The sequence below is a fragment of the Manacus candei genome, unplaced genomic scaffold (assembly GCF_025592945.1).
Source record: "Manacus candei isolate 608988 ecotype Guabito, Panama unplaced genomic scaffold, ASM2559294v1 h1tg000008l, whole genome shotgun sequence".
NCBI classification, from domain to species: Eukaryota; Metazoa; Chordata; class Aves; order Passeriformes; family Pipridae; genus Manacus; species Manacus candei.
The window spans coordinates 27,227,675-27,245,178 of NW_026138056.1; the positions used below are offsets into that span (position 1 = coordinate 27,227,675).

Here is a 17,504-nt window from a genome sequence, read left to right on the forward strand (position 1 = left end):
GAGGCGGGTTTTGTTCGGCCGCTCTGGCAGTAAACTCATGTAATCTGCAGTCATTAGCATAATCTTCAAAGATCTTTAGGGGGATAATCTTTAAAATGCCTGAGGTGCTCGCTTATGAGGCTCCTAAATAGGATATCGTCGTAGCACCGGCGATGCCCTTTGAGGTGTCTTTCTTGGGATTCGAGGGGTTCCTCTCCGCCTTCTGCTGCGGCGGACAATAATGTGATCTCCGCCTGGATGGGGGTCAGGAGAGCACTGCGGCGCTGAACCTCAGACCTGCTCTCTGGCGGGCTTTTAATTTACGAGGGAGAAAGGCATGTATTTTACCTCGAAGTTTACTTTTCGTCAAGGGTAATTATCTCACTTGCATTTGAACTCTTCGGGGGACTAGAATGAGTTTCCAAGCATTCGATTCCCCCGCCTTAAATCTATAGCTCTTTTGTGTGAACATCCAGAGCTCTGGAAATGAACAACCCAACCCGCGGTTTGCAGAAATGTTCATTGCACTGAAGGGCGTGTTCGGAGAACACAAACAGCACCCACAGATAGTTGCCAAGGGCACCTAATACATCTTTGCATTACGCCTTGAACCAGCCTGCCCGTATCTCCGAGTTTTTATTGCACGGATCATAAATGATTGTAAAGTCTGCAAATCTTTCATGAAACCCTGGCAATTAATAGTTTAGCCAGGGAACCTCTGTTAGAAAACAGAGTCTCTAATACAGCCCCTGAAATCGGTTCATAGCCGCGTGCTGTTAGCGTAATCTGACGATTCACAGTTATAATGTTTATAGCTTTTCTTTTTCTTTTGAACAATGCACTTTTTCTCTCACTGTTTTTCGAGGCAACAAAACGCAGAAACTTTAATTAGTACCAGAATTTCAGGTGCTCTCTGATCAGGAGGAGGGGGAACTTGAACACTTGGTGCCAGTACCTGCAAAATTAGACCGCGTTTCCCATTTATTTTTTCAGGTAACCACATAAAACTATCTGTTTCTTTAAACCAGTTTGGTCCTGATCGTTTCCTGTATTGCGCTTTTAAAGCCAAGAGTACCCTGTGACCCTAAGTGACTGTACTTCCCGGCAGCCGTTTAGATGGTTTTTGAAGGCACGTTGGGGTCCTTTATCAATTATTCGTGATAACAAAGGACGGGCGCTTGCCTGAAGATGGGAAAGTTTTTCAAGAGAAGCTCCTGCGAGGAGAGAAGTGCCCAATTCCCCATAAATGATTTACGAAGGATGGATCAGTAACAGTGAAAAAGCAGCCCAGAGAGGGAGAGAGGGCACACAAACAGTTGCTTCACCCGCGGGTTAATGATACAGGAACGAAGCGAGCGGAGACCGGGCGGGTTGCCGCGATGGGCGGCCGCCCGTTTCCGACCCCAGCCCCTGCCCCGGCGCCCGCAGAGGCAGCTCCGCCAGCTCCCCTTGTTTTCTCCCCAAATAAAATGCCTGGCGAGGGGTTGACAAATGCTGCTGGGAGCAGATCGGGAAGGGCAGACCCTCGCAGATGTTGCCTGCGGGAGCGTGCCGGGCTACCCGCCCGGGGTGCGGGTCGCCGGCCCCGCTGGGACAAGGGGGCTGAGCCGGCGGCCGCACCCGGCGGGCAGCCGCCCAGCAGGTGTCTGCGGCCACAGCCAGAGGCAGACAAGTGATTAGAGGGGCTTCTGCAAATTGGCACGGAGACTATACTGTCCGGGGCTTCCTCTTTGAGGTCAACGCCTGGAAATATTCGTTATCTCCTCTGTAAAAGGCTACGTGGATTTCCTTCCGTCCGTTTCCCAGCACCGTCTCCCAGCCCTGCTCCCTGGGGTGTATCGGAGAGAGAGGTGGTGAGCAAAAGGGGCATCTCCTGCCGCTGATGGCCCAGCTGGTGCTTTCAGGGATCCCGGGCAGAGGGTCCCCGCCACTGCCCTAGTGTCTTGGTGCTCCATCCTCAACAGAGGGGGGGATGATTGGAATCACCCCGGAGGGAAACGGGAAGGGCTCCCGGCCAAGGGCGCCGGGGCAGCTTACGGCTGCTGCGGCTCTTTGGGCGGTCGCATGGTTTCATCGTGGAGGTGACATGTGAAAATGCTGCTTCAGAGGTAGCACTCGCGGAGAGATGACCGTCAAGAGACTCTATGCTGCCCCCCACTCTTCCTCAAAAACGTTGTTGATAACTAAAAGAGGCAACCACTTCATAAAAAGCATTTACGGAGACGCTGAAGTCGAAATGAAAACCACTAGTTACATTAAGGTTAAATCAAACGTGGCCTTATGTGATGAGAAATAGGCGCGAATATTCCCCTCACAGGAAAAAAATTCCATTTACTCTTCTGCAAGCTATTTGCTTTAGGCACGAAGCAGTACCTTTCCCGCAGAAAGAATAATAATAACCTTTGTATACGCTGAAGGGATTGGAATCAAAATGTCCTGACGCCCCCTCCATCAAAACTACCTGCATCCAGATGCAAGTGTAGAAATACAGTGGCTACAGATGACCACATGGCTTGAACGTGTTAACTTTATTCGAATTAAAACAGCAAAGAAACTCCAACAGATCCTCGTTATTCATCTAAGAAAACTGGTTATTAGCTCCCGGGATATGGCCGAGATTCTTAGAAAAGAGGTAAAAAACAACCCTCCCGTAAGTGACAGTCACTTTTTAAGCCGGCTGTTTGTGCCTGCGGATTGCTCTGAGGCGCGCTGGAGCCAGCAGCAGTAACGTTTATTTCATTGTCAGTGCTGCCCTTGCCTGCAGTATTTTATCTGCGGCAGGAGATGGGCAAGAACACCTCAGGAACAAGTCTTCCTCGGCCACTTTTATTGGCCTTTTAAAAACCGCCTTTGAAATTACACCGGAGGGCTTTAGATGTATTTACACCTTCCTTGTGGCTATCTGAGCAATTATTTCCAGTGATTATTAGTGTTTCGTAATGGGGGGGAATTGTCAAGGAAAATTCTCCTTGTTCCGTCCAAGGGACAATCGAAAGCCCCTAGAAATTAGATCCAGAGTTTTGACGGGCAAACTCTGGAAATGAGGAATTGGCCATCTTAACGAGATCCAACAGCATGGCAAGGTACCACCGGTAAGAAAGCAGAGGAAACCCGCTGATCTCCTCGCTGGGGAAACCAATCAATCACCGGCCGCTTTCAGAGACTGGAGGAAGACAACATTTTTCATATTTTTTTTCCCAACCTCCTTCCTGTGTAGAGCCCGTGCAGTCCCTCTCCCGTGAGAGCGTCGTTAAATCACTGCCACGGGTGTGCGGGTCCAGGAGTCAGGCGCGTTCACGCGCCCACGGCGAGGCAGTCGCTTCCTACGGGGACTTTTATCACTCTTATATGGGAACTTCTGCCAAATAGCCTCCCTTTACGCCGCCGAGGAGGCCCCTCCGGATAATATTTGGAGTGGCAAGACGTTGCCTTGAATTCTTTCCCTTCTTCCTGATGCCTCCGTGGGAGTGAGCCAGTGGTATCATAGGCAAGGCGTTAATTATTGCTTCGAGACAGTGAATGTTTAATGTCTGAAAACAATGGCAATTATTATGTTATAAACGCTTCCTTGTGTCACGACCTTCCCGGCGCTAAGAGGCCAGCAAAGTGTCTCTAGCGCAGGGAACACCGAGTTTGCAGTGGAACCCCATATTTGGTCCCACTTCTTTACATAGCTAGGCACCGAACTAATGAGGGGGAGCGTCTTTTTCGCTCGTGGCAGTTTCAGTGGCGCAAAAAGAGCGATACCGGGAGGGGAACACCTGAGGTTTGGGCGCCCGCAAATCTGTGGCTGCCAAGCACCGTGGGGCGCTGAGGACCGCGGGTGGGGGGATGCGGGGACGGCCCTGCGGACGGAGCTCGCCGTTCGCTCGGGCCCTGCAGGGCGCCCAGGGTTGCCTCCCGAGGCAGAGCAGGGCGGCCCGGGGGATATTTCCACGCCCTTGGCACAGAAGCAGCGGCAGCGTGGCGGGGTACGGCCAGGGGAGCAGGGCACCGGCCCCTCCCCGTCCCGGCGGCCGGGGGCGCTGCCGCGGAGCCAGCCGGAGGCAGCAGGGCCGGGGGGCAAGCCCCGCCGCAACCCCCGCGGGGCCGGGCCGGGCCGGGCCGGGCCGGGCCGGGCCGTGCGGGGAGCGCCGGTCCCGCCCGCCGGCGGGGCGCGGGCGGCGCAGGGCCAGTGGCTGGCGGCGGCGGCAGCAGCTTTCAGTTTTCATTGAGGCCGCTGGTTACTGTTTAACGTCCCCACCCACGTTTCAGTTTGTTTAGTAAATCGATCTGATGCTGGGGCTGAGGCTGCTGCCCTGTCGCCATTGAGCAAAGTTAATTCCCCCACACACAAACTCTCTCTCCTCCTCCTTTCCCGCTTCAGCATATGGTGAGGACGGTGTCACCGCACCAAACAAGTCGCGCAGCCCAGCGCCGGGACGTCCGCGGGGAGCCGGGGGGTGCGGGGGAGGCAGGAGGCCCGGGGGATGCCGCCGCCCTGAGCCGCGACCGCGCCGCCGGAGGCCGAGGGACGGGGCGGCCCCGCCGGTAAGTTCCCGGGGGCCGGCGGCCGCCCAGTGACACAGCCCCACGCCGCCCGCGGGGCGGACGTGCCCGGCGGGGAGAGCTGGTGGCCAAGCGTACAGCAGCCAGTTTGGGGGGATTTTATTTCATACGTTCCTTTTTATTTATTTATTTATTTATTTTAAATTCGCCTGGTCACGTGTCCCTGTTGTCGGCGCCTGGGGCGCTGCGGGGAAAGGCACCGCACACGGCGCAGCCCGGGCCCCGGGGCGGGGTGTGTGTGCGTGTCCGTGTCTGCGTGTCCGTGTGTCGTGTCCGTGTCCCGGCCTCCAGGGTCTGGCGCAGCCCAGCGCCGACCCTGCTGCCCCTGCCCCGCCACCGGCCGCATGGCTGCCTGGCGCTGTGCTGGCATTTCTGATTCCCCAGTAGCCGAAGTCACTGCTTTGCGCCGGGCTTAGGAGCATTTCCTAAAGGCTTTTTTGGTTTTGCCTCTCTTATTGATTTCTCCGCCCCCGCCCTCGTGGTCACCTGTGCAGCAGATGGGTTTGTTATTGCAGGGCTGTGGTAACAGCACTTGGCCAGGGCTGGACACTTTGGTAGAGAAAACCAAAAATACTTTAAGGAAAAGTAATTCAAAAAGATAAATTCAAACATGAAACAAGAAAAGTAATACGAGGGTAAGTTTTGAAGACAGGTCCAGCTTTTACAGTGCTGCAGGTGCACTGCTTACAGCATACTTACAGGGTACTTTTAGTGAAAGCCAACTTCTAGCTGTTGGACCTCTGAGTTGAACATCTGTTCCCGTACACTGCAATGGGAGATACAGTCAAGCATTTTGAAAAGCAGACAGTAAGTTGCAATGATACTAAAATTTAAAGCAACTTTTAAAGTGACAGTGAATCGTATTCCATAGTAAACTACGACTGTGTTAAATTGGACCTTCCCTTATGTAGGCCTTTTCTTGTACAGTGCTGCACATGCACAGTATATCAAAATACTGTGATTTCTCATCCATATTACAAAGGTAGTGAAGAAATTTAAAGTAGCATCTTTGTTAATTGGTGCCGAGTTTGTTAAAATTGAGTTAGTAAGACTTAGTATGCTGTACAACTTTCAAAACTCTTGAGTCTCTGGTGCGACTCTTTTTCTGAAGAAAACTATGAAGTGTTATGTTATTTGCCTTATTCCCTAAGAAGTTCTTACATCTTATGTAGGAGACATATTAAATGTATCTATGCAGGTGGTTTTCATGTATTCTGAATGCTGTTCTGGGGATTTGTTTTCCTCTTTCCTTCTTATAGTCATATGATAAGAGGAAAAGGGAGAAAATGTTTAGTGGTAGTTTCAACCTCTGAAGCATTGTGAAAAAAAAAAAAATTAAAAGTGTTATTTTCATTGTCCAGTACTCTGTGCCCTGTCCCTCTCTCTCTTACCGAAGGTCACCAGGCTGCCGAAGTCTCACTTCATACATATGTTTTAAAACAACCCAACAACCAGGTGTAGGACAGGATCAGGATGCTGTTATTTTGTTTACAGAGTTACCTTTGATTTTAACAGCTAACATATTTGGACTCATTTCCCAGAATACAACCCTTGTGTTTCCTTAACATAAAATGTAACTTTCTCTGCCTCATATAACCAGAGGAATGTCTCTATTCCAAAATTTTTGTACTTAGTTGCAGTAGTGTAAAACGAGCAATGCAGAGGTCGAGTATACATACTCTTAGGCAGTGTATTGGGAGCAGCTTTGGGTGACATGGAGTTTCCACTTCCTTCTATCCTGCCTCCCCACCATGGAAGAATCCATGAGGTGAAGTGAGAAAAATGGGTTTCCTTTTGCCTGGCTATAATGGCCAGTTCCTTGGATGGCCAAGTGATGTTTGCTGCTAATTTGTGCATATAGTTAAATAATTTCTGGGCCAATTTCTTAACAGAAGTGCTCTAGTATAAATACATCTTTGCTGCTGCTTTTCCTCAAGATACAGCCTACTAATGCTTGATCAAGTTTGAATACCTGAATCAAATCCTGTTTGATTCTACAGAGTTTGCCAAAACCGTACAGTAGTGCGCGAACAGAACTCAGTCCTTGTGCTTGACATTGCTGCTGTTTCAAACTTTGTGGCAGTATTTATATCATGGGCATATGGACTCAATACTACATGAGGTTGCCCATCTGTTAACCTTTGGCAGAAAAATGGGGTCTAGCATGTCATCAGTGTTATCTACAAGTCTGCGTCATGTAAGTTAATTTCCACTGGCTACAAGAAACAAAACATTACTTAAAATAATATTAATTCTTCTTAGCAGGTCATTAATTAAAAGAAGCTTCCTAAAATAAATTCAAAACTAGTAATGTGGTAACCCATGTGATGGAAAAAAAATCAACTTTTTCTTTGTTCGGGAATTGAGTCTATTATAACAAACAAATTCATGGCAGATTTAAGATTGCATTGTTGGTACAGGGGGGTTCTGAGCTGAGCAGAACAGCTGCTTTTGCATCTGTGAGGTAGCAGGGGCAATGTGCTTCATATATTAATTGATAAACAGACTCTTTCAATATGGGGATCTCGCTACCTCACTTTTCAGTGATTTCAAAGACCCGTTTCTTACTTGTAAGCTTTGAAATATTATCTGATTTATTTGGTTTTGGGGTTTTTTCATGTAATCAAGATGTGTAGTTCTTCAGAAGTCTTCAATTTCTGTGTTTAAAAATTAATATTAAGCTTGAAAATTAGTTTGATTTGCCTACGTTGTGTCAGGTAGATAGGAGGTATGTCATATTAGATTATTCTGGTAATGTAGATTGGTAACATAGACTGCTTTAGAATATAAATAAAGGTTTTATTTTTATGGTAAAAAACCTGTTGTGTGTGGTAATATATTCTGTAATAAAATTTAATTTCTCAATGAAAGTATCAGTGCAACATAAAAGAATGTAAGGTTGAAGAAAGGCAAGGTTCTTAGGTTTTAATGGATCTTAATGAATGATGCATTATATATCATGATGAGAAAATATGGAAAATACTTTTCAAACAGATTAAGATGTTTGAATGTCTTGCAACAACTTTGATTGAATCAAATATTTTTCATTTCAAATTCTCAATTTTAAAACAGCACACTCTAAAAATCAGGTCAGAATGCTGTGTGTAATGTCAGAACTGAGATCTATCAAACTGAAAGGCTCCAACAACATTTTCAAACCTTTCTCAATTGTCAATTTAAGTTAATTGAAAATGAAAGGTCTCGCTTTCAGGATTGGGCCATTTAAATAGAAGCCTGCTGCTTTCATTTTGTAGAAGGGCAATCTCCCTCCACATACGTGTTTTTAAAAGGTTCATTCATAATTCTCTCTTCACACTTCTATTGGAAATGACAGAATTCATTATTTTGAGTTCTTGAACTATTTTTCTGCAACTTGGGTGATGAATTGTATGAGATCTAGTTCATAACGTGGCACGGCAACCCACAAGATTTAAAATTCTCAAGGCTCGATTTGTCTCTCTCTGGCACTCTGCTGGTCCAGGCAAGGGAAGCTTCTGTGTGCATCTGCTGCCTCTTATAGAGCAGGAGATTGGGATTTTTTTATTTAATACTGATCAAGAAAAAAACTCGCACCCTTGCTTGGTAATTCACTAGAGGTATCCAGGCAACAAGGACATACATTACAGTCAGCAGTATACAAGGTGAGAATTTTCCTTGCCTGCTGTTTATCTGGGAATACAACTGCAATAGACCTATACAAACAGCACTGTTTCCACTGTCTATTTCTTGCATGTAGTTTGCCTGTAGACTTCTGGTTTTTTATTTATATTTAGCACTCTGATGGAAAAGGATTTCTTGATGTGTATCTATTCCTGCTCAAATACAGGAATTCGGCTCAGGTGGGGGAGCAGAACAGAGCCTCCATGAAATGACAAATACAACTCAGCTTGCAATTGATGGTACATCTGTGGCCATGCTGCAATGAGAATCCTGTTTTTGAGGGTCATTTTTGTATGAGGTTGCTAGGCTACACCAGCCTGGGTTGTATTTGGCTGAGACAGTAGAGATGTTCACCAGCTACTTGCTAACTAAAATAAACCTCACTGGCAGAAAGTTAGAGTGATTGAGTTGCCCTTTTTCTTTGTTAAATAAAACATTTTTTCGTTAACTGCCAACATGTATCAACGCTGGGCACTGAGTGGGACCAGTTCGTACTCAGAGCTGGTCCAGATGTTTGAAGATTTCTCACTATAGCGAGAAATTGTGCCTCCCACAGCACACTCCCTTCCTTTCTTCCTTCCTTCCTTCCTCCCTTCCTTCCTTCCTCCCTTCCTCCCTTCCTTCCTTTTTCTTTCTTTTTTCTCTTTTTCTTTCTTTCATTCTTTTTCTTTCTCTCTCTCTCTTTCTTTCTTCTTTCCTTCCTTCTTTCTTTCTTTCATGGATGGCTATGATGATAAAGATGATTCTTATTGAGACCACCTGTTTTAGAATCACAGCCTAAAGTGTCTTGCAGACAGTCTTATGCCCTTCAGGATAATAATGTTCATTCCTTTTGCAAGGAAATGCCAGACTGACATTATCTTAGCTCACGAAATTGCCTCAGTAAAGGTCTAGACGCTACTCAGAGAAGTGAAATGGGTGACCATGCTGTGACTGCACGTTAATACACACTCCTTGTCCTCTCTCGGCCCCTAACAGGTGTAGTCAGGTGTTAGCTTGTACTTGCTGTTTTACTTCCAAGGATAAGATTGTGATTTTGGAAATTGGTAGGATTTTCTCACCACGTGGATAAATACTTCACCTGATTATTACTGCTTACTCCCAAATACTAAACAAGTTGAAAACAGTCTTTTCCGCTGGACTGTTTGGTAGCACACAGTGACCCAATTAGGTGGGATAGAGATGCCATACATTGGCTGCATGTGGAGTTTCGTATGGTTTCTGGGCAGTTACCCTTTGATTCACATTTCTTTTGTCCTCACAAAAATGGAAGTAGGCTTGCAAAGGAGAAAGTAACGCGCCGCTTTTACTGTTGCTTCTGATTTTGGTAGTAGACACTATCTACATAATAGGTATGTATTATTTAATATTGTTCTTGCCTTTCATGAGAACGGTGATGGTCCTGACTTTCATGTCCAAATCCAAAGCATTTTCAAAATATTTACATTTTTAAAGAGGCTATAATGTCTTCCGAGCCTCTTATTCTCATGCTTGACGCTCATGCTTTAGAGTGTCTTAAACTGTATTCCTGTTTATAACTTTCTTTTTTGTCTTTTTATCTATATGAGATTCAGTGACTCTTTTTGTATTAATATTGAACATGCAATTTTAATGAGACTTAGAGGCAATGCTTTTTAATTTATTTCAGTTTTGAAGAGCCAGAACTTACCCCGACATAAGTTTAAGGCAGAACTTTAGATTTGATCATAGTAATATGAATAGTTTTGCCTATGATCATAAGAGGGAAAAAATGCAAAGAAAAGCACTGATTTAATATGAGATTTATATTACTATGCCTAATTTCAGAATCTTCTAGATAAATTATAGGGATACAAACTAGTCCCTTTAAAAGTTTGGTGCTGACACCCAAGCTTGCATGGAAAACCACATCATTATATCAAAGATGAAACACTATCTGCAAAAATAAAAATAAAAGGAAGCTTCCACTGGAAGTTCCCTGAAGAGCAAAAGGTAGCCTCAGGATTAGCAGAAAGAAGTTTTAGTTGTAAAAATTCAGAATTCCAAAATTCATTAAGTTGATTTCAGGTGTATTAGGCTAGGGTTGTGAGTGGGTTTTTTTTTCTTTGTTTGTTGGTTATGGCTTTTGTCTTTTAAAGTAAGCCAAGATGAAAAGAAATTATCTCAAATAAAGAAGTACTTTACAGGGTCTGTATCTCCTTAACTACTGTTATATAGTATTGAGAGTAAAACATAAGAAGGATGAACCAAAGCCGCTGTGCCCAGGAATTTACAATTTGTACTACTTTTAAAAATGTAGGTGCATTCTGTAGTTCAGAGAACACAGTCTGGTTTGAGCTTTTGGATTAATTTAAGGTCCGTCTCCTCAGCCAGATTTTTCAGGCTTCATTCAGATGTCCTTGTTTGCACATAAGAGCCAAGAGAAACAGTGCGGGTTCACGGATGCAGGCTGATGCATTTTGCTTCCATTCTAAGACTCAGCTGAAAAAAATAAGGCAGCATGAGGCATTAGCACCTCTTGCTTCTCTACTTAATCTCCCAGCTGTCCTAAAGCTCATTGTCTCCATAACACAGGTGCCAGGATTAATACATATGCTTGGCCCCAGTCAAGATAGTTGTTTAGTTGGCTAAATACAGGGATGTGCGCGTTGGTCGAGTGGATGTTGAAGGTCTGTGGCTGAAGTCTGCATATGTGCCTGCCTCTGCTGTCCTCATTGAAAAGAACAGTCAACAAAATCAGTAATTTCTTTTCTTGCTAAGAAGAGTGAGCTGACTAGTAGGTATTTAATGGTAAGGAGGTATATAATGGTAGGGATATTTGTTTGCTTAAAAATTTACGGAGGGCAACTCATTTCTCATACTTAACATCTCGTTGGTTAGAGGTAAATAGAAGAAGCAACTCCACTAATGTAATCTTTCCAGTAGCAAGTCCATAGAGATCTTTTTAATAATGAAGTAAAACTTGGAAACTTTCAATTAATAGGCTTATATTTCAAGGGCAAGGAAATGTTAAGCAGTTTGTACTCTCTAGATGAGAGAGGGACTGAAATTTTAACGGAAATTTTACCGTGAGTTTTGATAGTACTTAATGTGGAGTTTTTGTCTTATTTTAATCCAGTAGGTCAAGTAATTTATTTCCCTAGATGAATTAGAAGCTGAAAGAGGGTAAAAAATGAAAGATGTTCTCAATGATAATTCTCAAGATTCTATGGTACCAGAGAGCGTAAAGGATTATTCTGAAATTAATATACATGTATGAACTGCAAAACTTTGGCCGGTAGAAAATGAACACAGCTTTGAATGGCCTGAAGAAAATATCTGTGGGATTGCAGCAAATTTGTAACCCTTTATGATTGGTCTTCTTATGCATCTAGTAGCTTTGAATTTGTAAGTCGGATCTCTTGCTTTCTGTAAAAGGATGAAAAGCGGCATTGTGAGCAGTTCAAGCAAACAAAGTGCTTGTTAAACCTCAACCATGTGGTGAAGGTCATGAAGAAAAAACTCTCTTAGTACATAAGTATTTTATTAGCTGGACAAAGTAGCATACTTAAAAAGTTGTCGAGAAGCTGCTGTTTAGAACATAATGGCCTATCAGACACAGAAAGACAGCATGCTTTCAGAAGTTCCTATGAAAACAGCTTCTTTGTCTGCTTTTTCTGGTAATATTAGGAGGTCAAAGTAATAGATTTTTTTTTTCCAGTTTAAGCACTCTGCTCTACCTCAAACCAGTACAATTGGAAACAGAAACTTTGGGGAACCCTGGCATCAACCCACTAATGGTTTAAAACCCAGGAACATGGATTATGTGGTGCACTTCTCCCCAAAGGATACATCTGTCCACCAAAGTGCAGCTTGTAATCCTGGAAAATCAAAGATACTCAATTGTTCTTAACTAGGTAAAGAATTCAACATGTCCTATAATCCTTGATAAGTCAAGATATATTTTTTCTGACCCTAGAGTAGAACTGTAACAGGAGCTTGTGTATGTACAAGGATATTTTCTTACTGGGAGTGCTGAGAGCTACTTATAGTGTATTTCTTTACGTTTTTAGGTACAGCATTTGGAGATATATATGTTTTCTATATCGGCAAATCATACAACTCTGCAAGTTGCTTGTCTTCTTGTCCTGATAAAAAACATGTAATGTTCTTATTAGTATGTGACATAGTTAGATTCCTGTTGAAAATCAATAATCTTCCCATAAAGCAAGTCTTACATCCTTTCTTAAATTCATTTAGAATCATTTTGTATGCCTCATTAGCCTTGTAATTTAGGAAAGAATAAAAGAAAAAGAAAACCAACCAGCCACCTAATATTAAACAGTGTATGTAATTTAATTTTTCCAACCAAAGGGGATGTTTATGACACTAAATATATCTACTAGTCTATAAATACCTGTGTTTATAGTTGAACAGAGCAGTGGTTCTCAAACCGCTCCATCAGACACTTAATGATAATACACAGTGTGCCGTAGGTAGTATTATGCCACTGCTACCTTTTTTCTTTCTTTCATCTGCTACAGTGCTGTCATGGAAACTAAATGTACCAGATTGAATGAATTCCTAAAATTCCTAAAATTCCAGTATTAGAAAGTGGATGGTCAGTGTGAATAAATACAGAAATTGTTTTAAAGACAGGCCCTAGACTTAAGCACAGTTGACATTTAAAGCAAAAGGTATTAAATTCCTGAAAGACACCATACAATACAGAAGAATATTGTTGACTTCTATATAAAACTTTCAGGGAGTGTATCTGAAGTTCCTTGAGCAGACTATGGTGAGAGAAAGATTCAGTAGCTTTTATACATAGTTAGCAACCTTTAATGACACCAAATCTTTGGAGTTCCTTGTAATGACCCCTTGGAAATTACACCAAATGAAATAAATGGGACGGGTTTGATGATGACCTACAGAAAAAAACCCAAAGGCATTATTTGAGTTAGGAAATATATTGAATGTCATATGTAATGAATATGTGAAAAAATAACATTCGCCATTTATAAGTACAGTGACACCTACTTTATCGAGTGGTAAAATGTGCAGTAATACCAAAGCAAATGCAGCTGCAATAGACATAGTTTTAAGAAGAAAATGAAAAGCGTTTAACAGCTGCTTTATTAAACAATTCTTATTTTTTATAAAGTAGATATACTTTATATATTTATATTTATTTCCAACCTGCAGTCAGTGTTCAGGAATTTTGAATTAAGCAAACTCTTTATCTTAAATTTGTCTTTTAACAAGTCTCCACCAAAATAAAGGGAAAACCAATAAAGTTTTCAATAGTTTGTTAGGTTTTTTAAGTAGTTTTTTTTTTGTTTAATAGATCCTTAAAATAATATTTAAAATAATATTGGAATAAATGATTGAGTAGTCTAAGTCTTGATCGACACGTTTTTTCAGTTTCTAGGAATTTCACTTGGAACACCTTGGAATGACGTCCCACATGTGAGAACCTTATTGTAGACTGTTACTTAAATAAAAAATTAACGTTTAGCAGCTACGTTAAGCAACAGAATTGGTTGTAATGAAGGAAAGAATCCCACACATTTTAAATTTCCTAAGCAGTTTCTTCATGCCCGTTGATGCCTGTTGATTGAGCCTGAATGCCTATTCTGTTAATTTCAAACTTTCTACATGTGTCTCTAAAGAAGAACAACTATGCATATTTTTATTTAAGAAAATTGTAGATTTTTTAACCTCTGTGAAGTTGAAGCTTGACTTTTCTCGCTATATGTTTTTCCCCTTTTTAGTACAGCTGTGCAATTCCATCAGAATTGCCTTGCTGTAACTGAATGAAATGTGAGAAAGTTATTTATAGACATTAGCATTAATAATTAAAAAATAGGATGCAAAGATTTTTTTTTCTGAATAAGGTCTGATTATATATGCCTTGGGGTTTTGTGTGTGTGTGTTTGGGAGTTTATTTGGCTTTTTTTTTTCTTTTTCTTTTGTTTGTCTTTTGAGTAGCCTACCAGCTTTTGCTAAAGATACAAGTTGTCAGGGTATTAAATGTAACCTTGTTGGTGGACAGTCGCAGCATGAAAAAAATGTGGCATGGCATCTTCTTCTTGCATTACTGTAGATTTCTTACGAGCAAATTCTTTGGAGAGAGAGGGGGCTGATCTTGGAGGAAATTTATTCTTATTATTGTAACTTTTTCTTGGGTGAGAAGCAGGAACATCATTCTGTGTGTTATGGGCACGGATCATAGTCTGTACATCTGTAGTATGGGAGAGCTTGGCTTTAGGGAAGAAAGAGATGTAGCTGAATTGAAAACAGATGAAAATCAAGAGGAGGAATTCGGTAAAGATGTGTATAGGATGTATTTTCAAGAGCTTTGTTCTCCCATCTCAGGTTTGGAAGGGATGAAGTGAAGTGACTGGCCTCCAGCACCTGGAGTTGCTATGGCTAGGAAAATCACAGTTCAGACATCAGTCATAACAACTGCTGAAGATGGTTGGACTTTTAGGTGGAAGTATCTTTGAAAAAGGGCAGGTCTGCAAAACTTTCCATTGCTAGGTCTGGGATTCTGAGTAAGGTGTTGTTCACAAAGTATTTGGAGAAAAAGAGCACATTCTAGCTGTGTACCAAGGACATTTTTATATACAGAGAATGTTTTGGGAATCAGCAGGCTGTTTGCAACCAGATGAGATACAGGGGGAGAAAAAGCGGATTGATGCTGAAATTATGAAATATGGAAACAGTTGAGAAAGAGCAGAAAGAAGAGGTAAATAATGAAAGAAATGCTTTGTTTTGGCACATCTCTGGCTTTGGTGTTTCAAGCCACAAGGAAGCATAGAACTCACTTGAACAGCAGGGGCAAAGGAGACGGAGCCCTGTTAGTAAGTCTTTAAGTGTCTAGAAATAAGCATCACTGGAACTGCTTTGATGGTTGAGATTATAGGTGACTGATGACCTCAAGTTCAATGCTTAGGACATAGTAAGGTGATGACCTGGGAGAGAAGACAGAGGGCTCAGAACTGACCCTTGCAATAGTCCTTAAGGGAAAGATTCTCTGCTTAGATAAAAGCAAGACATTGAGGTATGAAAAATCATTATTTTCCAGACAAAGTAGTAGCACTAGATTTAGGTTACAAAGACAGTGAGAGAGCTGAGGAATTAGAGAAATGCGTATGCATTACAAGGTTCGTATACATATGCGTGTTCGAGGCTCGCTTTTAATATATTGCAGCTTGTCAAGTTCATTAATGTCTCGTTCTATACCCTATGCACTCTTACGGAATCACGTCAGAGTAAACCTGATAAGAAGGAGGTACTACCCAGAAAAGTCAGAAAAAATGCTAGCAATTTTTTACTGCAGCCTAACATTTGAAAAGCTGAAGCTGAAAAAGTGAAAAATAGCTTTATTAATAACATTTCCTATTTGCAGCTGAATAAGGAATTTTAAATACAACTTTCCAACAAAATTAAACCATTTTAATAGTCACAGAGATTTTAGGAACATTGGTATCAATATGCTAATATTATTACGTTACTGCTATCATGTGGCATGTGCGAATATTTGCATCAGTTCTGCACGCTATTTTGGAATTCTCTGCTGACCAAACTTCAGTTAATTGAGTTATGCCAATTTAAAAAATCACTGTGATAGAAGGTAAAATGAATTTGATAATTTTCATTAAACATATTTTCATTGTGTGAAGCTATTTTCTTAATTCAGTGATAACTCCCTTTGCATTTTGTTCCATTGAGACAATTTTATGGACTTGCCTAGCTTGTACCTCAGCAGTGGAACAGTATGAATACAAACAATTGCTTATTCTTCATTGCAAAAATTTCTTAAAGCCACTATATGACAAAGTATTTTCTAACTGTAGAGAATCTTAATTTATCCTTTGCTCAGTCCTTTTAACGTTAACTCACAGTTCGTGTATAAATATCTGCTACATAAATGCTTTATTTTTGGTGTTTTCCAGATATTTGTTCAAAGGAAAAGCTTCATAATCCAGTCCTGTGAGTTACAGCTATTACAACTTACTTGGAGAAGCTTTAGCAGGTGGTACTCTATACAAAGCTATTAAATTCATATCAACAGAAGAAAAATGCATAGAGAGTTGAAGGCAGAAATTGCAAAGCTTTTAAGAGGCAGTATAAGAAAACGCAATAAATGTCCTAAATTCTGAAACAAAAAGAAATTTGTTCGTAAGAGTTTTTTCAACTCTGATATCCTCTGCAGCGCAGTTCTTTGTGTGAAGGTATAGCCGACGTAAAGGTTTTTCTTGCCTTCCTGGTCACTCAAGCTGTTAAATGGCTGAGAGAAAACTCAGATGAGCACGAAGGATTTCTCGGTGTTGCTATTACAGAAAATAATTACTATTTACAGTAATCATAGTTTAGCAGCAGTAATTCCACCAGATATGTGACAATCTGTGTCCCCAGTTAACTGAACGATAAAATTTCAGCTGTTTGTATTTCATCTGAAAATCACTTAAGATCAAGAAGTGTATTTCAGCCAAATCTGTGATTAACATTGACACTCCAGTGTGCCTGAAAGGAGGTCTTGTTTTTATTAACACTTTCTCATTTGGCAACGAGAGAGGTGATAGCACCTTCCCATGTTTCAGGTTTACTTGATGAAGCAAAATAACTCGCGGACCTTGTGAGAATGGGACTCCTAGGATTGGTTGTGGTCCACTTTCTCATTTGTGATTTTCTCTTTTTCATTTTGTTTGAGATTGAATTTGAGAGAGAGCTTTGTTCCGGACAGTAGTTTATGGCAGTGGGCTGAAGAGATGAGATTTCACTGAATCATAGAACGAATACACAAAGAGAAAATATGTGAAAATTGAAATGACAAGGTAGAGTAGCTTGGTTGTTGAGGTAGATAAAAATAACTAGGTTCTCAGGGAAATGAGGTGGGGATTTTTTTCTTGAACTAGATTTAGTTTGAACAAGAACAGTTGAGATGGAAAACCTAGACACTATAAAAACTTGATAGAAACAACAAAAAAAATTTCATCCTGCTTTTTCTTGTAACTTTGTCTTGAAGTATCTGTAATGGTGTGATTTCAAAGAAAGCAAACTAGAGTCCAGCTATTGTCAATATAATGCTAAAAGACTAATAAATGGATTTGATTAGAGTGGATTTCTTTTTACTTTATTTACTATAACCAGGAAAATCTGTGTGTTCTGCCAGTTGGTTTTTTTTTTTGTTTTGTTTTTAAATCTATAATAATAGTATATTTATTTTACTTCCTTTGGAACCATTGTGGCAAGTTGTGACTGATCTAAGATGTGAAATACACCTTTGTGAACAGAGGAATAAAGCTGGCTTGATGCAGTCATGCTGTGGCATGACAGAGATGTGCTGGTTT

The 17,504-nt window shown here is 41.6% G+C and overlaps 1 protein-coding gene across 1 annotated transcript in view; it reads left to right on the plus strand.

Moving 5' to 3' along the window:
• Positions 1 to 4,234: 4,234 nt before the first annotated feature.
• HNF4G (hepatocyte nuclear factor 4 gamma) overlaps positions 4,235 to 17,504 on the plus strand; it is a 62,795-nt gene continuing 49,525 nt past the window's right edge. The window contains exon 1 of the mRNA XM_051768925.1: positions 4,235 to 4,509. The gene's annotated coding sequence lies outside the window, so the exon portion shown is untranslated. The remainder of the gene's footprint in view (positions 4,510 to 17,504) is intronic.